General features: G+C 41.4%; 1 protein-coding gene across 11 annotated transcripts in view; it reads left to right on the top strand.

The window, feature by feature from the left end:
* SGMS1 (sphingomyelin synthase 1) overlaps window positions 1-20,303 on the top strand; it is a 291,522-nt gene that overhangs the window by 105,719 nt on the left and 165,500 nt on the right. The window contains exon 1 of one of the 11 annotated variants that reach the window (XM_060125544.1): window positions 8,482-8,500. The exons of the other annotated variants lie outside the window; for them this stretch is intronic. The gene's annotated coding sequence lies outside the window, so the exon portion shown is untranslated. Of the gene's footprint in view, window positions 1-8,481; window positions 8,501-20,303 lie in introns of those variants that run through there. 11 annotated transcript variants of the gene reach the window in all.

Raw genomic sequence — 20,303 nt, 5'->3', positions numbered from 1 at the left:
CAGCCAGTATAGTTTAAATATAACTCACAAATGTCTACAGCAGGAACTAGAAGATTCAGACTGTAAATTCAATGCCCTGGAGCTCTGAAGCAGTATCTCTTGATAACCACCATCCTTTGTAAATCGAAGTCAGAATTTGAGTTTTAAAAAAATTTATTTATTTATTTATTTTTGGCCGCGTTGGGTCTTCGTTGCTGCGTGCGGGCTTTCTCTAGTTGTGGCGAGCAGGGGCTATTCTTTGCTGGGGTGTGCGGGCTTCTCACTGCGGTGGCTTCTCTTGTTGCGGAGCACAGGCTCTAGGCGCGTGGGCTTCAGTAGTTGTGGCTCGCAGGCTCTAGGGTGCAGGCTCAGTAGTTGTGGCTCACGGGCTCAGTTGCTCCGCGGCATGGGATCTTCCCAGGCCAGGGCTCGAACCTGTGTCCCCTGCATTGGCAGGCGGATTCTTAACCACTGCACCACCAGGGAAGTCTCCTCAAAATTTGATTTTGAAGGAGGATTTAACTATGATCTGTTAACTGTGATTTGTGAGGTTGAAGGATATAACTTCTACCTTTATGGAATAGATAGCTGGATAATGCATGTGAGGTTACAACAGTCTTTTCCCAGCAGAAGGCTCCTTGTTAATTTAAAACCAGGGTTTACTAGATTGGCTTGGATTTAATGTGATCCAGTAGTCTTTTTCAGCTGAGCAAACACTTAATCATTAACCACATGTTATGCATGTTATGAGGGGTTGGGTTTACACAGGCAAATAAGCCTCAAGCCCTGTTTTTAAGGAGCTCACCATCCAGCAGGGTTGACAGAGCTCTGTGCAGCCCCCTTAAGGTCAGCTGTAGGGGAGACCCCTAAGGAGGAGGCCCTGACCTGGGATGCATCACTTGAGTCGGGCCTTGGTGTGTAAGGAGGCTTTTGTTTGGTCCTGAAAGAGAGCGCCCGATTTTTCAGGCAGGAGGAGACAAGTGCTGTATGAAAGCTTTTGTGATCAGGGAATCATTACATTGAAATGGGGCAAAGAATTTCTTCCCTTCCTCCCCAACTAAATAAGTGTTAAAGTAAAAGCAATATATTTGTATATATATAATGTATACAGTAAATATTCAGATTATCAGGAAAGATATAAAATTATAAGTAATTTACCCCCTCTATTAGTTTCTATTGCTGGTATAATTAATTACTACAACGTCAATGTTATGAAACGACACAAATTTATTCTCTTAATGCTTCTGCAAGTCAGAAGCCCAGCATGGGTCTCACTGGGTTAAAATCAACATGTCCGAGGCTTTTGCCCTTTCCTGGCTTCAAGAGGCTGCCAGTGTTCTTTGGCCCATGGCCTCTTCCTCCATCTTCTCTCCGACCATTTTTTTGTAGTCAAATCCAGGAAAGGGTCTCTGATTTTAAGGACCCATGTGATTAGACTGGGGCCACCTGGATAATCCAGGCTACTCTTCCCATGTCAATATCCTTAATTTATCACATCTGCAAAGCCCCTTTTGCTGTGTAAGGTAACATAGTCACAGGTTCTGGGGGGGTTAGGATGTGGACGGGGGGCCGTTATTTTGCCTACCACATCCTCCCACCCTTATTCCTTTTGTCCTTCCCACTGGTAAATTATTTGGATACCAAAGCTAGCATATATGTAATATATATTTATTTATATATGTTTATTTAAGTTTTTAATCCCATGTTTGATCATACTATGTAAAGCTATACTTTAAAGCACTTTCCTTTTATTAGCATTCACTGAGCTACCTGTTTTATTGTAAGTGCTGTAATTGGATTCTAGTTAGTAGCTGTTACTTTTTTTTGAAGGTCACAAATAATGATGGAGTGACCATCATTGGACATACATCTTGACATTCTTTTCCACACATGTCCTTAAGGAAAATAAACTGAACTGCTGGAATTAGAGTAGTTGTGGGTTGTTAGTTTTGAAAGAAGATTTTGAGAAATTAATAAAAGGGAAAAGGAATGCGTAATGCTGAAGAAAGTAAGCTCTTTAAAAGCCTTAAAGAAGGAAGCGAGCATTTGTTTATGGTTTATTATGTGCCAGTCACTGTGCCAGAGGGTGACTTCCTTTGTTGCACGTGAAATTCCACTGTGGTACCGAGAGAGCGGTTGTCAACCCCAATCTGCCGCTGAGGGAAGTGAGCGGTAGAAGCTCGTGTAACTTGCCCCAGGTTGCAGCTCTAGGGTTCACATCACCCTTCCTCCTTCAGGGACAGTGGGGACCTCTTAAAGTTATATCCCCTACATCTCAGTCCTCAAGTGTGGGCAGCATACCCAGATGGTGACCCTCTTGATACCCTTAGATCGTTTAGCTCTTTGAATATTTGAGGTGCCCTCATAGGCATTATTTTCACTTAACAGAAGGTCTCACAGAACGAGTGGCTTTTAACGAGTTTTAAATGGAGCACTGCTAGCGCACAGCACCCTCGGGGGCGTCACGCGTTGTGGCCGGTGGCTCTGGCTCGGCAGCTGGGTCTGCAGCGAGTGGGTGAGTCCACCTTCAGCCAGCCCTCCGTGAGTCGTCCCTGATGGGCTCTGTCTTGGGGGATGACGTGGGCCTCGTCCGTCCCAGGCTGAGCTGGGGCTCACGGTAACCAGGGCAGCTGCTGGTCTGGAGGCCTTGTCACAACAGAAGTTCTCCTGGCACTGGTTGCTCTGGGATGTTTGCATGTTGGTGTTTGAAGCTCCTGAAGCCCCTAGATGAGGCCATTTAGGGGTGATTCTTCAGAAGAGCTTCCACACACCAGGTGCATATAGCTGCTGCCTTGGTCTGGCCCGGCAGGCCCAGCGGTGGCCGGTAGGTGGTGTATACCAGGCTGCTGGCTGTTAGCCGCCTCATTCTGGAAGAGGGCAAGGGGGTTGGAGTCCACGGTAAACTGACCTGGATGCAGTGATGGTTTTGCCACCGGGATCATAAAAATCAGGGTGCTGTGTGCTGTTCAGTGTGCACGGGTGACTTCGACGGCTCAGGCCTTATTCCACTTGCTCTCGTACAGAAGTGTGTGCAAAATGGTGTGTATTGCTTCTCCAGAGTGAATGATGGTTGATTAAAGGGTGTCAGAACCGCCTGCTTTTTAGCCTGTTTAGCTCGGCTCTAGCTGGCCTGGGCCCAGGGCCTCTGTGTTCCTGGGCTTCTGTCGCTTAGAAGAGCTGCATGGCAGCACAGAGACAAGGGGCTGTTTGTGTGAATTCAGACCAGTGGCAGCTGCAAGAAAGGAGAGTGATAAAGTCCTTCTGTTTTCCTTTCACTGAACTCTAAGGGCTACTTTAGGATTTTTATAACATTACAGCGTTCCTTAGGAAAGCTTGAACTTGGAGCATTTATTCTAAGGATTTTAGGGATCTTTTGTGAGGGGAGGTGCTGTCTGTCAGAAGGACCATCTGACAGGGATGGAACTGTTGGCTGGACCTAGCTACCATCGGGCTGTGTGATCTTGTGCCAGTCACTCCCCTTCTCTGGTCCTGTGAGCCAGGGAGCTGGGACCAGAGCAGCCAAGTGATTCGCACTCAGTACCAGCACTTTGGGTACTGGTACACTGGTACTAGGACCCTGGGTCCCAAATGACATACTTTGCTGAGGATTTGGAGCCCAACAGAGCTGCTTCTGATTCCTGGGTCGCAGCACTTATTAGCTCTGTGAGCCCAAGCAAGTGACTTCACCTCCTCGGCCTCCGTGATCAGATGGGGATAAAGTCACTTGGATCATGGGGTGGTCGCCAAGATTCAGTTCAGTTAAATGAGGTGCTGCGCGAGGAGAGCACTTTGCCAACTGGCTGGCTCCTGGTTAGGGTGCAGCTAAGTGTGGCCGCCGTTAACTGTAAGCTGCGTGGTATGAGGGCCTTGCAACACCCCTTTACTTCTTGTCATAGAGCGAGTGCCTCCCGTTAGCCTTAATTACAGTGAAAAAGATTCTGATAACTGTGGACCAGTGGGAAGTCCTTCCTCCCAGGGTTCTCTGTTCTTTCTTGTTACTTTAATTTGCTCCTTGAGGAGTTAGTGACCAACCTGTGAGGTCTGAGGAGTGGGTGGGCTCTGCTTACTGGGCTTCCCTTTAGGAAGATGATTCTATAACATGAAACAAAGCTAAAAACAAACATGGTCCAAGGGACTTCCCTGGTGGTCCAGTGGTTAAGACTCTGTGCTTCCACTGCGGCGGGTGAGGGTTCGATCCGTGGTCGGGGAACTAAGATCCTGCACGCCGAGTGGCGACGCCAAAAAAAAAAAAAAGTGGTCCAGATGGCTCAACTTGGGGCTTCTCAGTTTGGAACTTTGTTATTTCAACATGGCTTTTTCATGGTTCCTAATTTTTGTTATTAGAAGACAAATTTATGAGGCGTAGACGATGCAGAGGAAAAATGCAACTCTTTGTTTTCCTTGAGAGAGAATACAGGGATGTGTAAGGAGGAAGGCTTAACCTCTTCCCAAGTATGTATTGAACTCTGCTATTTTTAAGACATTTGGAGATGCAAAAATGAATTCAACTGATGTAGTCCTTGTCGCCATAGAGATTGGTTTATTGGAGCAGGGCAGCCATTAAATTATAGAAATAATGATTTAATTATAGTTGTGATGGTGCTAGGAGAAATACTGTGTATAATTATTGTGCAGTGCAGGATCGCATGTGATAGGGAGATCAGAACATCACCCTGGGGCAGTGGCTTCTAGCTTGAGATCTCAAGGATGAGAGGGGAGTGTGCCAGGGGAGATGAGTGCGTCTCTCCAGACAGAAGGAACACACGGGCAAAGGCAGAAGGGAGCTAGGCTCCTTAGAGCGACTGCAGGAAGGCCAAGGTAGCTCAGAGGCCAGCAAGCTCTGGGAACAGAGGGGTATGGATCGTTCAGAGAGGTTGGCAGGGGCTGGACATCCAGGATCCAGATTTTTTTTTTAATTTAGTATTTATTTTATATTGGAGTATAGTTGATTTACAATGTTGTGTTAGTTTCAGGTGCGTAGCAAAGTAACTCAGTTATACATATACACATATCCATTCTCCCTCAGATTCCCTTTCCATATAGGTCGTTACAGAATATTAAGTAGAGTTCCTTGTGCTATATAGTAGGTCCCCATTGATTATCTGTTTTTTATATATATAGTAGTGTGTATATGTTAACAGGATCCAGATTTTATTCCAAAGAGCAGTGGGAAGGATTGAGCTAGAAAAGGGCCTTGATGCAATTTCATATGTGTTTTTAAGAGATCACTCTGGTTTCTTAGTGGAGCTTAGATTTGGGGGCTAGGAGCATAAAAAATAATGGGGAGACCAGTTTGGAGGCTTCTGCAGCCATCCAGGTTTATTATGATGGCCTGTTTCTCAAGTGTGGAATGGAGATTAACATTTAGGAGGCACAGTGCACAGGACCACCAGATTGACAGGATGGGAGATGTGAGGGAGGGGAAGGAGCCCAGCTCAGTTCCAGTCCTGAGCAACTGGGAGAACTGTGGTACCATCTGAGCAGATAGAAAATTTGGGGGGATTGTGGTTTGGGCGGGGATGGAGATCTGCTGGACACACTCCTTCTTCTTTGGGGATGTGTTCCCCCCTAGATGTTGTGTTGCTTGCCCCCCATCTCCCTCAGGCCTCTGCTCAGATGGCCCCTTGTTAGGGAAACCTTTGCGGACCACGCAGTGGTCCTCCCCGCTGCACCTTTCACCGTCTGACAAATTGTTTATTTTCTTATTTCTTTAGAGTGTATATCCTCTTAGGAGGGTGTGCGCTCCTTAAAGGCAGGAATTTTTGTTTGTTTTATTCTCTGCTGTGTCTATAGCACCTAGAACAATGCCTGGCGTATAGAAAGCCCTCAATAAATACTCGTTGAATGAATCATGAGTTTGATTTTCATTCTGGTTTTAATATCCTTTTCAAACTTGAGTGACTTTTAATTAACCTGAGGCTAGAAAGAGGCGTAGTGACACTGTTCATTTGACATATCAAGTCTTTTTTTTGCTTGTTTAGGCAGGATGAGTAGAAAAGTTTGATTTTCTTCTCTTTTTTTTTGCTTTTTAATTTCCGTGTTAGAAATGATAGAAGAGGGCAGTTATGAAAATATTTGAATATCACATCTTTTAAAATTCTTTACAGATCAGTATAAACATGTAGCCCTCCATCTGATATATTGTTCAGATTTGGGGCTCAATTATAGCACATTGTAATTCGTTTGAGCTAATTATTTTTCTGGGAGCGGTCATTGACTTTTTGATTGCATCTTTTTAATTGCTAGGGAAAGGTATGGAGATTAGGATCCAAACTTCCTTAAAGTAGAAATCTGAGGGCAGCACAGGATAAAAACCTTTTGTTAGAGATATTGCTGGATCCCTGGGTCTCTACACAGCCAGTAATTTGAAAGTACTAGTAGTTCATAAATGGTTTCCTGAAATCTTTTTTACTTTGGGTTCTAAATCAATTGCTATCACTTGTAAACAGGATCTATACTTGTGAAAGAGAAGGCTGTATATGTAAATAAAAGGTTGCGGGTACAGCTGTTGAAGTCACACCTCTGTTTGAATCCCACCCCCTCCCCTCCCCCCCAATCACTTACTAGCTTGTGACTTTGTACAAGTTACTTCACCTCTTTCTTTAAAATGGGTATTACCAAAATTGTTTTATTATTTGAGGGGTTAGGGGAAGACATATTCATTATTGTTACCATTTATAAGCTTAACATAATTGATGGTATTACTAAATGGGATTTAAATGTAGACGTATCTTAAAGAGGACTGTGTTAGAGGGTATAATTGGCTCACTCCAGTGTTCCCCAAACTTGCCTGAACATAAGAATCGCCTCGAAGTGCTTGTTAAAAATATAGATTCTCAGGCAGCACCCAGATTTACTGACTTAAGTCTCCAGAGGAGGGGCCTGGGAATCTTGCAAAGTAGGTAGGGTGATGACACATCCTGGATTTTGTGAGACTGTCCTTGCTTCCAGATATTCTGCTTGGTAGATTCTAGACGTGTGTTTATACTTGTCAGATTATATCCCAGGTTCTAGACAGGTAATATGTCACCGTTTATATAGGCCACCTTATTCAGAATCTTCTCTCTAATCAAAGCAGACATAACATGCTTCTGGGTTCCCAGGAACATGAGAGGATTTATAGCTACAGCACAAGAGTGTTGGTGTAAGTTACTCAGCTTTCTTGGCTTTCTCTCTCTTTACAAAACCTATCTGATTTTAGTAATCTGCTCTGTGAAATATACTCAGGGACACCGTCAAGTATCTTGATGGCCTTCTGTCCTCCTGAGTCTCTAAGGCGTCAGTTACTCCAGGCTGTCAGAGTGGCAGTGACCGTGGAGGCAGTGTCTCTGCAGGGGGGCGAACCCCAAGCTTTGTTCATTGAAGGCCAAGCCTGCAGAGCTGCTCTTTCCTCCTCTGAGAGCTGGGAACCAGGAAGGAACGTTTCACTCCACTGCACTTAGGACAGCCTGTTCTTAATCAGCTGTTATGGAAAAACAGCATTTTGTTGTTTTCACACAAGCCTGCAAGTTCATTTCCCTTCTCTGGCCCAGGCAGTAACTAATCATTTCCCTATCAATGACAAAGGAAGATGAACATCTAAAACTTTTTATTCTGAAAACTGAGCTTTCTGCAGACATCACAAGTGGAGTTCACACCTCTTTGAGGAATACAGGATTCTCATTGTCTCTAAGGCGGTACCTCTCCATGCCAGGTGGGGCTAGGGGTAGCTGTTTTTTCATATAAGTCTATGAAGATTTAAAGAATTTTCTCCAACAGCCATTTTTCATATGGTTTCATACTGATAGTTTATTTCAGGTTGGGCTTAATGGTATCTTTCTCTTTATATTATCATGGGAGAAATTGATTTATGGTGCAAATTTTACTTGGGTGATAAGTTCATTTTCTGACCTGCGACAAATCAATCTACTTTTTGGAGCGCTTGTTAAAGTGGAAAAGCTGATGTACGTTTGTAAATTTGCACATTTTTACTTTCTTAGCAAAAGCCTGTGAGGTCTGGAGGGCATCTACCTAAATACATTTAAAGCCGAGGACCTGGATATTGAAATGGAAGGCATTTCTTCCTTTCTTTTCTGCCCCAGTATTCTCACATGACAAAACTTTGCGCGGTATTAAGTAACAGAATCCTGAAATTTTAGTGAATTTAAGAACAACTCATTCAGAAACTGTTGTGAAATGCGGGCAGATATTTGTCATCCTGTGGGCGGACCTAAAGGACTGAACCTTCCCGGTATTAAAGGCAGGAGGCGGGTCTGTGTGCAGGTGAGTTTGCCGCCTTCTTCTGTCACGTGGGCAGATAGCAGGAAGCAGGAGGAAGCAGGCCCTCAGTGGGGACTCCCCTTGACTCCCTCAGGAGCTCAGCTATGGGATGAGTCTGGGCCTGCATCTTTCTTTCCCAACTTCTCTTGCTGTTCTGGCTTTTTTTTTCTTTTGTCATCTGAAAATCATCTTTGTGTGGGGAGAGGCTGGAGGTGGAAATTTAAGAGTCTTCTTTTTATAAGGAGTAGAGATGATTACCCAGGTAAGTGGTGTTCTGATCAGTCATAGCCACAGATTGATACCTTGTCAGGTGAGCTGCCTCTTGGGGAGGAGGGAGTTTGTGGAAGGACAGCCAGGCAGCTGGGCACTCCGGTCCTGTTGACAGGGAAGAGGCAAGGCCCACGCCAGGCATTTCTAAAGTGCAAATACAGCACGTAGTAAAGACACCATCTTGGTCCACAAAGCAAGACCTCTGGTTAAACAAACTAAAAGCCATCCAACCAACCAATTCCTCCTTTCCTCCAGCAAATATATGTATACATACATACAACAAAAATGGACAGTGATGGAAGAGGTGCAATTTTAACTTTGTTAAATACCCATACTTAAAATTGCAATTGTTTATGTAACTATGTATAATTATCTAAAAAATAGTTCCAAGGTTTTTTTCGCTAGGGTTTTAAAGATACCATGTAGTTTAACGTCTTTCCACATTGTCTAACCTAGGAACATAGGAACCCGAGGTTCCTATTCTACCCTTTTTTTTTTGAAACTCCTGCAGCACGGAATAGATGACAGAACACCTTATAAGGACTTAGAGACGACCTGTTGAATTGGATTGAAGCATGACTCAGTCCGTTTATGTAGGTGGAACTCTGCCTTACTTGCTTGTGGGTGTGCACATGTTCATGATGTTTATTTACAAGCTGTCTTAGCTAATTTTTCTTAGTCTGTGTGTGAATCATATGGAATTACCTCTGCCAATTAATTTCTTTAATTAACCCAGAGAAGAGGGAAAAATCAAACATGTTTCATTAAGTACTCTGCCTAGAGTAAGTTAAAAATGTAACAAAGTACCTTTGTGTATAATACAAAATTGTGTATAAAATGATGTCTAAAACAGATAATTGTAAATAGTTGAATTCTCAGATCATTTCATTTTGGTCAGAATGGTAGTTTGTGGACAGGTTTCCCTCCTCGTCTCTAGTCCTCAGTATTGAAGGGAAGGTCCCAGGGATGTGCTGTGAATGGACAGGGAGAGGAGTTCCTCCACGTGAGGTGAGAGGCACCGGAATGGGAGGCACATCAGGGCACATTAGAGGAAGCATAGGTGTTATCGCCAGCACATAAATCACGAGTGGATGACAAGAGATGAATGTGGCGAGGCTGGGGCTACTCCATGAGGATCCTGGATGTCCAGAGAGCATGTTACTCTTTGGATTTTAAGCAGGAAGGGACAAAACACAATTTCTGCTTTAGAAGGTCTCTATACCCTTTTGGATTGTGGGCTGAAGGCTACGACAGCAGTAGCAGCTCCAATTGCTCCTCCCCCAGCCCTCCCTCCCTGTCTCTGGTTTATTTCCTTGGAAGCACTTGTCACCACAGTACACAGTGTATGCTTTATTTACTTGCCCTTCGTCTGCCTTTTCTAACTAGAATGTAAACTTCCCGAGGGAAGGGATATAACTTTTCCCACTGCAGTATCTCCAGTGCCACCACCATGCCTGGCAAGTAACAGGTGCTCAGCAAATAATTTATTAACCAATCAAATGCATGAGTCAGTTTCTGAAATCAAAGTGTGTCATTGTTCTCCTCACAGATTTTATAATTGATTACAAAAGGAAAAAATAGTAACAAATCAGTGGGGAAACTGGACAACACCGTAAACAAGGGGTCAAAATGAACGTCACCAATGAGGGCTGGTGAGTGTCACATGCCTCTGGATGTCATATCCCAGCCAAGAAGGCCGAATCCGAATCTAATTGTGAATAAACACCAGAGAAACCTAAATTGAAGGATATTCTCTAAAATAGTTGGCATGTATTCCTCGAAAAATCAATGTCATGAAAGACAAAGAAGCTGAAGAACTGTTTCAGTTTAAAGGAGACCCAAGTTAAATGCAGTTTGTGATCCTATGCTGGGTCCTGGGCAAAAGAAAACTTCCATGAAGGACAGACATTAGGATACTTGATGAAAGTGAAATATGCAAAGGGGGCGGGGAAAACAGATTGTTAGCTAGAGTGCTTCAGTGTAATTGAACTCTGGATAAATTGTCATGATTCAGAAGCTATATCTCTGGGTGGCTTGAGCCATGCCTCAGGACCCAGGGAAGCAGAAGAAAGATCTGTAGGGGCAAGAACCCTAGAGTGGGATTCCGGAGACCTGGCTCTGCTACTGAAGCCGAGGGGCCATGTTTCTTCTCAGAGGTTGGAGTTCTGAGGCTCAGAGACTCTCTGGCTGTTACATAACTTTGAATCTGAGCAGCAGACTTAGTCCCAGTGCTGAGAATTTTAGGCAGAGGTGACAGGAACACCTACCGGTCAACTGTGGCTGCCTTTTGGGCTGGGATTCAAAAACCAATGAAAGAGGAAGAAATAAAGACAGTAACTGACAGGGTAACCTATTTGTTAGCACTGACGTTCTTCTTCTTACTTGTCGGTTTCTTCTTGGTGAATACTCAGAGGGAGGTGGAGATAGAGAGAAGAGCTAAGTATTCAAAACATACAGTTTGGGGAGAATGTATGATCTTCCTGTCATTTAGAGTGGTGAAGCTAATTGCAGGGATTTATTTTATAGGGCAGTAGCTTTTAAGCCCAATTCCTTCTGCCTGGTTCCAGGGATCACTGAGACCCAGTGACGATAGATACTCATTGACCCTGAACCTTTCTAGGATTAAAGAGTTCTTTGAAAAATCAGCTAAGACCCCTCATTAAATCTTTATATTTTTCTAACATCCTTATTGGAGTATAATTGCTTTACAATGGTGTATTAGTTTCTGCTTTATAACAAAGTGAATCAGTTGTATATATACATATGTCCCCATATCTCTTCCCTCTTGCATCTCCCTCCCTCCCACCCTCCCTGTCCCACCCCTCTAGGTGGTCACAAAGCACCGAGCTGATCTCCCTGTGCTATGTGGCTGCTTCCCACTAGCTATCTATTGTACGTTTGGTAGTGTGTATATGTCGATGCCCCTCTCTCACTTTGTCCCAGCTTACCCTTCCCCCTCCCTGTATCCTCAAGTCTGTTCTCTAGTAGGTATGCATCTTTTTTTTAATTTTTATTTATTTTATTTATTTATTTTTTTTTTTGCGGTACGCGGGCCTCTCACTGTTGTGGCCACTCCCGTTGCGGAGCACAGGCTCCGGGCGCGCAGGCTCAGCGGCCATGGCTCACGGGCCTAGCCGCTCCGCGGCATGTGGGATCTTCCCGGACCAGGGCACGAACCCATGTCCCCTGCATCGGCAGGCGGACTCTCAACCACTGCGCCACCAGGAAAGCCCTATGTCTGCATCTTTATTCCCGTCTTGTCCCTAGGTTCTTCTGACCATTTTTTCTTCTTTTTCTTCTTTTTTTTATATTCCATATATATGTGGTAGCATACGGTATTTGTTTTTCTCTTTCTGACGTACTTCACTCTGTATGACAGTCTCTAGGTCCATCCACCTCACTACAAATAACTCAGTTTCGTTCCTTTTTATGGCTGAGTAATATTCCATTGTATATATGTTCCATATCTTCTTTATCCATTCATCTGTTGATGGACATGTAGGTTGCTTCCATGTCCTGGCTATTGTAAATAGAGCTGCAATGAACATTTTGGTACATGACTCTTTTTGAATTATAGTTTTCTCAGGGTATATGCCCGGTAGTGGGATTGCTGGGTCGTATGGTAGTTCTATTTTTAGCTTTTTAAGGAACCTCCATACTATTCTCCATAGTGGCTGTATCAATTTACATTCCCACCAACAGTGCAAGAGGGTTCCCTTTTCTCCACACCCTCTCCAGCATTTATTGTTTGTAGATTTTTTGATGATGGCCATTCTGACCAGTGTGAGATGATATCTCATTGTAGTTTTGATTTGCATTTCTCTAATGATTAATGATGTTGAGCATTCTTTCATGTGTTTGTTGGCAATCTGTATATCTTCTTTGGAGAAATGTCTGTTTAGGTCTTCTGCCCATTTTTGGATTGGGTTGTTTGTTTTTTTGATATTGAGCTGCATGAGTTGCTTATATGTTTTGGAGATTAATCCTTTGTCAGTTGCTTCATTTGCAAATATTTTCTCCCATTCTGAGGGTGGTCTTTTCGTCTTGTTTATGGTTTCCTTTGCTGGGCAAAAGCTTTTTTTTTAAGTTTTTTAAATTTTTTTTATTTTTTCATCTTTATTGGAGTATAATTGCTTTACAATGGTGTGTTAGTTTCTGCTTTATAACAAAGTGAATCAGTTATACATATACATATGTTCCCGTATCTCTTCCCTCTTGCGTCTCCCGCCCTCCTACCCTGCCTTTCCCACCCTTCTAGGTGGTCACAAAGCACCGAGCTGATCTCCCTGTGCTATGCGGCTGCTCTTAAGTTTCATTAGGTCCCATTTGTTTATTTTTGTTTTTATTTCCATTTCTCTAGGAGGTGGGTCAAAAAGGATCTTGCTGTGATTTAGGTCATAGAGAATTCTGCCTATGTTTTCCTCTAACAGTTTGATGGTGTCTGGCCTTACATTTAGGTCTTTAATCCATTTTGAGTTTATTTTTGTGTATGGTTTTAGGTAGTGTTCTAATTTCATTCTTTTACATGTAGCTGTCCAGTTTTCCCAGCACCATTTATTGAAGAGGCTGTCTTTTCTCCACTGTATATTCTTGCCTCCTTTATCAAAGATAAGGTGATCATATGTGTGTGGGTTTATCTCTAGGCTTTCTATCCTGTTCCAATGATCTGTATTTCTGTTTCTGTGCCAGTACCATAATGTCTTGATTACTGTAGCTTTGTGGTATAGTCTGAAGTCAGGGAGCCTGATTCCTCCAGCTCTGTTTTTCTTTCTCAAGAATTCTTTGGCTATTCGAGGACTTCTGTGTTTCCATACAAATTGTGAAATTTTTTGATCTAGTTCTGTGAAAAATGCCAGTGGTATATATATATTTTTTGCACTATGTGGGCCTCTCACTGTTGTGGCCTCTCCCGTTGTGGAGCACAGGCTCCGGACGTGCAGGCTCAGGGGCCATGGCTCATGGGCGCAGCCACTCCGCGGCATGTCGGATCTTCCCCGACCGGGGCACGAACCCGTGTCCCCTGCATCGGCAGGTGGACTCTCAACCACTGTGCCACCAGGGAAGACCACCAGTGGTATTTTGATAGGGATTGCATTGAATCTGTAGATTGCTTTGGGTAGTAGAGTCATTTTCACAATGTTGATTCTTCCAATCCAAGAACATGGTATATCTCTCCATCTGTTGGTATCATCTTTAATTTCTTTCATCAGTGTCTTATAGTTTTCTGCATACAGGTCTTTTGTCTCCTTAGGTAGGTTTATTCCTAGATATTTTATTCTTTTTGTTACATTGGTAAATGGGAGTGTTTTCTTAATTTCACTTTCAGATTTTTCATCATTAGTGTATAGGAATGCCAGAGACTTCTGTGCACTAATTTTGTATCCTGCTACTTTACCAGATTCATTGATTAGCTCTACTAGTTTTCTGGTAGCACCTTTAGGATTCTCTATGTATAGTATCATGTCATCTGCAAACAGTGACAGCTGTACTTCTTCTTTTCCAATTTGGATGCCTTTTATTTCTTTTTCTTCTCTTGTTGCTGTGGCTAAAACTTCCAAAACTATGTTGAATAATAGTGGTGAGAGTGAGCAACCTTGTCTTGTTCCTGATCTTAGTGGAAATGCTTTCAGTTTTTCACCATTGAGGACAATGTTGGCTTGTCATATATGGCCTTTATTATGTTGGGGAAAGTTCCCTCTATGCCTACTTTCTGGAGGGTTTTTATCATAAATGGGTGTTGAATTTTGTCAAAAGCTTTCTCTTCATCTATTGAGATGATCATATGGTTTTTCTCCTTCAGTTTGTTAATATGGTGTATCATGTTGATTAATTTGCATATATTGAAGAATCCTTGCATTCCTGGGATAAACCCCCCTTGATCATAATGTACGATCCTTTTAATGTGCTGTTGGATTCTGTTCTCTAGTATTTTGTTGAGGATTTTTGCATCTATGTTCATCAGTGAATTTGGCCTGTAGTTTTCTTTCTTTATGTCATCTTTGTCTGGTTTTGGTATCAGGGTGATGGTGGCCTCGTAGAATGAGTTTGGGAGTGTTCCTCCCTCTGCCATATTTTGGAAGAGTTTGAGAAGGATAGGTGTTAGCTCTTCTCCAAATGTTTGATAGAATTCACCTGTGAAGCCATCTGGTCCTGGGCTTTTGTTTGTTTGGAAGATTTTTAATCACAGTTTCAATTTCAGTGCTTGTGATTGGTCTGTTCATATTTTCTATTTCTTCCTGGTTCAGTCTGGGAATTTGTCCATTTTGTCCAGGTTGTCCATTTTATTGGCATATAGTTGCTTATAGTAATCTCTCATGATCCTTTGTATTTCTGCAGTGTCAGTTGTTACTTCTCCTTTGTCATTTCTAATTCTATTGATTTGAGTCTTCTCCCTTTTTTTCTTGATGAGTCTGGCTAATGGTTTATCAATTTTGTTTATCTTCTCAAAGAACCAGCTTTTAGTTTTATTGATCTTTGCTATCATTTCCTTCATTTGTTTTTCATTGATTTCTGATCTGATCTTTATGATTTCTTTCCTTCTGCTAACTTTGGGGTTTTTTTGTTCTTCTTTCTCTAATTGCTTTAGGTATAAGGTTAGGTTGTTTATTTTAGATGTTTCTTGTTTCTTAAGGTAGGATTGTATTGCTATAAACTTCCCTCTTAGAACTGCTTTTGCTGCATCCCATAGGTTTTGGGTCATCGTGTCTTCATTGTCATTTGTTTCTAGGTATTTTTTGATTTCCTCTTTGATTTCTTCAGTGATCTCTTGTTTATTAAGTAGTGTGTTGTTTAGCCTCCATGTGTTTGTATTTCTTACAGATTTTTTTCCTGTTAATTGATATCTAGTCTCATAGTGTTGTGGTCGGAAAAGATACTTGATGCGATTTCAATTTTCTTAAATTTACCAAGGCTTGATTTGTGACCCAAGATATGATCTGTCCTGGAGAATGTTCCATGAGCACTTGAGAAGAATGTGTATTCTGTTGTTTTTGGATGGAATGTCCTGTAAATATCAATTAAGTCCATTTAATGTATCATTTAAAGCTTGTGTTTCCTTGTTTAATGTATCATTGTTTGTTTAATGTATCATTTAAAGCTTGTGTTTCCTTATTTATTTTCATTTTGGATGATCTGTCCATTGGTGAAAGTGGGGTGTTAAAGTCCCCTGCTATGATTGTGTTACTGTTGATTTCCCCTTTTATGGCTGTTAGTGTTTGCCTTATGTATTGAGGTGCTCTTATGTTGGGTGCATAAATAGTTACAATTGTTATATCTTATTCTTGGATTGATCCCTTGATCATTATGTAGTGTCCTTCTTTGTGTCTTGTAATAGTTTCTGTTTTAAAGTCTATTTTGTCTGATATGAGAATTGCTACTCCAGCTTTCTTTTGATTTCCATTTGCATGGAATATCTTTTTCCATCCCCTCAATTTCAGTCTGTATGTGTCCCTAGGTCTGCAGTAGGTCTCTTGTAGACAGCATATATACGGGTATTGCTTTTGTATCCTTTCAGCCAGTCTATGTCTTTTGGTTGGAGCCTTTAATCCATTTACATTTAAGGTAGTTATCGATATGTATGTTCCTATTACCATTTTCTTAATTGTTTTGCATTTATTATTGTAAGTCTTTTCCTTCTCTTGTGTTTCCTGTCTAGAGAAGTTCCTTTAGCACTTGTGTAAAGCTGGTTTGGTGGTGCTGAATTCTGTTAGCTTTTGCTTGTCTGTAAAAGTTTTAATTTCTCTGTCAAATCTGAATGAGATCCTTGCTGGGTAGAGTAATCTTGGTTGTAGGTTTTTCTCATTCATCACTTTAAATATGTCCTGCCAGTCCCTTCTGGCTTGCAGAGTTTGTGCTGAAAGATCAGCTCTTAACCTTTTGGGGATTCCCTTATGTGTTATTTGTTGTTTTTCCCTTGCTGATTTTAAATATTTGTTCTTTGTATTTCTTTTTTGATAGTTTGATTAATATGTGTCTTGGCATGTTTCTCCTTGGATTTATCCTGTATGGGGCTCTCTGTGCTTCCTAGACTTGATTAACTATTTCCTTTCCCATATTAGGGAAGTTTTCAACTATAATCTCTTCAAATATTTTCTCAGTCCCTTTCTTTTTGTCTTCTTCTTCTGGGACCCCTATAATTCAAATGTTGGTGCGTTTAATGTTGTCCCAGAGGTCTCTGAGACTGTCCTCAATTCTTTTCATTCTTTTTTCTTTATTCTGCTCTGCATTAATTATATCCAGTATTTTACCTTCCAGGTCACTTATCTGTTCTTCTGCATTGATCCCTTCTAGAGAATTTTTAATGTCATTTTTGTGTTGTTCATCACTGTTTGCTCTTTAGTTCTTCTAGGTCCTTGTTAAACCTTTCTTGTATTTTCTCCATTCTATTTCCATGATTTTGGATCATCTTTACTATCATTATTCTGAATTCTTTTTCAGGCAGACTGCCTGTTTCATCTTCATTTGTTAGGTCCGGTGGGTTTTTTTCTTGCTCCTTCATCTGCTTTGTGTTTCTCTGTCTTCTCATTATGCTTAACTTACTGTGTTTGGGGTCTCCTTTTCGCATGCTGCAGGTTCGTAGTTCCCGTTGTTTTTGGTGTCTGTCCTCCGTGGCTAAGGTTGGTTCAGTAGGTTGTGTAGGCTTCCTGGTGGAGGGGACTAGTGCCTGTGTTCTGGTGAATGAAGCTGGATCTTGTATTTCTGGTGGGCAGGTTCTTGTTTGGTGTTGTGTTTTGGGGTATCTGTGGCCTTATTATGATTTTAGGCAGCTTCTGTGCTAATGGATGGGGTTGTGTGCCTGTCTTGCCAGTTGTTTGGCATAGGGTGTCCAGCACTGTAGCTTGCTGGTCGTTGAGTGGAGCTGAGTCTTGGCGTTGAGATGGAGATTTCTGGGAAATTTTCACCATTTGATATTACATGGAGCTGGGAGGTCTCTTGTGGACCAGTGTCCTGAACTTGGCTCTCCCACCTCAGTGGCACAGGCCTGACGCCTGGCTGGAGCACCAAGATCCTGACTGTCAACAGCGTCCACCACAGTTGACCACTCCCTGCTTCTAGCAGCACTCTTCCCGCCTAGGGCATCGTGCAGTCTCCTTGCTGCCTCATTAAATCTTAAACCACCAAAGAAAATTACATACCCATTTGCATTAATTATTGAAATTAGAAAGTAATTTTAAAGCGGTGTAAAGTAACAACGGTTGACACAGAATTTGCTGGTTAAATCTGAACAAACAGAAATAAATGCTGTTATCAGGGCATCCCAATGTTTTTAACCACTGCTTTGGGTGGGTGGCACGAAGAGGTTAGTATGAGCTTACATTAGCCAAGATAGAGAGATGAAGACCATCTAGAATAACAGTAGACCATCTAGTGTTATTTTACCTGTATATTTCTCAATGGAGTATATAAATAATGTGTTCAAATTTTAAGGAGTAATTTAAAATGCATTATAATATTAATGGAACCCAAATCAGAATCCTTTATAGATATTAAAAGTGTTAAATGTAAAGTGCTTACGTGCCCTGAGTGGTCTTCAAGTGTTTTGATGACAAATTTGCACACTTTTAACTGTTATTTTAAAATCCATTTCCATTTATTTGGTTTGCTTAAGTTTGAAGTATGCATACATCTTTTCCAACTGCGTCAGGTTCCCAAGGGTTTTGTATTTTAATGTAATTTATCGGTAAGTCGGTAGAAACATAACTAACTAATAGTGGTTATTTGGTGGGAATTTGGGTTGTATGATTTCTAAGTCTTGTCTCTCAGTTTATGTGAATTTAAACAAGAAGCCAGATAAAGTAAAAAATACCTAGAGATGCTTCAACAGATAAAGTTTTTTTTTTTTTTAATATAGTATTTGAATTTAGTCTAAGCCATACTTCAAAAGATAGCCATTTGGCATTAACTCTTTAATTAATTGAGAGAACAGAGAAAAACAACCTTGTCTCACAGTGTACTTCTGCTTTTTTTCTATAACTAGATGAAGTATAATTTAACCTACATGGCAAGTTGTTACTGATTTTTGAATTTTGAAAAAAGGTGCAATTTTGGACTAATGCTACTACTGCTTAGTTTCTGATATCCTGCCTACTCTGGAGAAGAATATTTATGTTTATATATTTATGTATAAGAAAATGCTATCTTGGTTACAGTGACACCTTTGAGATTTGAGGAGTATATGTATAAATTGTATAGAACAACATCTGAATAAATGAGGAAAGGGTATGCATATGTAAAAAGCAAAATAAAAGATCTTTTTGTGACTTTCCTCTTAGTATTGCTAAGTATTAGTATTACTACTAGTATTAGTAGTATTCTAGTATAACAAAACTTTCCTTCTCCTTAGCATCATCTGTCATTCTTTTAGTGTTTATTAGGTGCTAGGCACATGCTAAGTACTTTATACAATTTTGCGATTCAGTTCTCCCACGACTTTAAGAAATGAGTATTCACAACTTCATTTCACAAATGAGGAAACTGAGGTTTAGAGAAGGTACTTTCCGTTCCTCAGCAGTGGCAATTTCAGATTTTAATACAAGGTGGTTTTGTGTCCAAAGTCTTTTTATCTTAGCTGCTTTCTTACAGTTACCTCCTCAGTGGATGACTATTCAACACACTCAGGAGAATCAGATTTGCTAACGTTCTTAGCCAACTGCATAGGTGGGACAAAAATTTAATTCAATTAACCAGTTTTAAAGTTAAATAAAGGATTGCTATTAGGACGGCTACTAAAAAAAAAAAAAAAACCCACCCAGAAATTAATAAGTGTTGACAAGGATGTGGAGAAATTGGAACCCTTGTGCATTGCTAGGAATGTAAAATGGTGCAGCTGCTTTGGAAAACAGTATTGTAGTTCCTTTAAAAAATATAAAATAGAACTACCATATAATCTAGAAATCTCAGCTCTGGATATATACCCCGAAGTATTGAAAGCAGAGTCTTGAAGAGATATTTGCACACCCATGTTCATAGTAGCATTATTCACAGTAGCTGAGAGGTGGAAGCAACCCAGATGTCTATTGATGGGTGAATGGATAGACAAAATGTGGGATATACTGACAGTGGAATATTATTCAGCCTTAAAAAGGAAGGAAATCCTGACACCTGCAACAACATGAATGGACTTTACGCTAAGTGAAATAAGCTAGTCGAAAGAGGACAAACACTGTGTGATTCCATTTACATGAGATGCCTAGAGTAGTCAAAATTATAGAGACCAACTAGAAAGGTGGTTCCTAGGCACTGGAGGGAGGAAGGAGTGGAGAGTTATTGTGTGATGGGTACAGAGTTTCAGTCTGGGTTGATGAAAAAGTGTGGGGATGGATGGTGGGGATGGTTGCACAACAATGTGAACGTTCTTAATGCCATTGAACTATGCTTAGACGTGGTTACGATGGTAAAGTTTATGCGTATTGTATCACAATTTAAAATAACAGCTTAAAAAACAGGGGGGAAGGGTTGAAGTGACTGCCTGTGAACTCTTCCCTGTGAAGGATAAAAGGGATTTTGATCTCAGTCACATATTTCTCAGGTTAAGTTATTCCAGCCCACTCAAACAGCATTGACTGGAAAAGCGAGGGTGGAGGAAAGCCATGGAGACCTTGAGTTTTATTTCCCTAACCCCCAACTTGCTTGGAGTCTTCATTCTCTTCATCTTGTCCAATGCACAATGAGTGGACTTTTCTTAGAAATTGAATTCCTTGGAGGGTGATATCAGCAGACTTTCACTCTGAGCGCTTTAGCAACAGCTTTCTCAGCCTGAGAGGAAAAGCCAAGGGCTCGCATTCAAATAGGTAAGC

The sequence above is a fragment of the Lagenorhynchus albirostris genome, chromosome 16, assembly GCF_949774975.1.
Source record: "Lagenorhynchus albirostris chromosome 16, mLagAlb1.1, whole genome shotgun sequence".
Taxonomy (NCBI): Eukaryota; Metazoa; Chordata; class Mammalia; order Artiodactyla; family Delphinidae; genus Lagenorhynchus; species Lagenorhynchus albirostris.
This window is presented reverse-complemented; position numbering and strand designations above follow the sequence as displayed.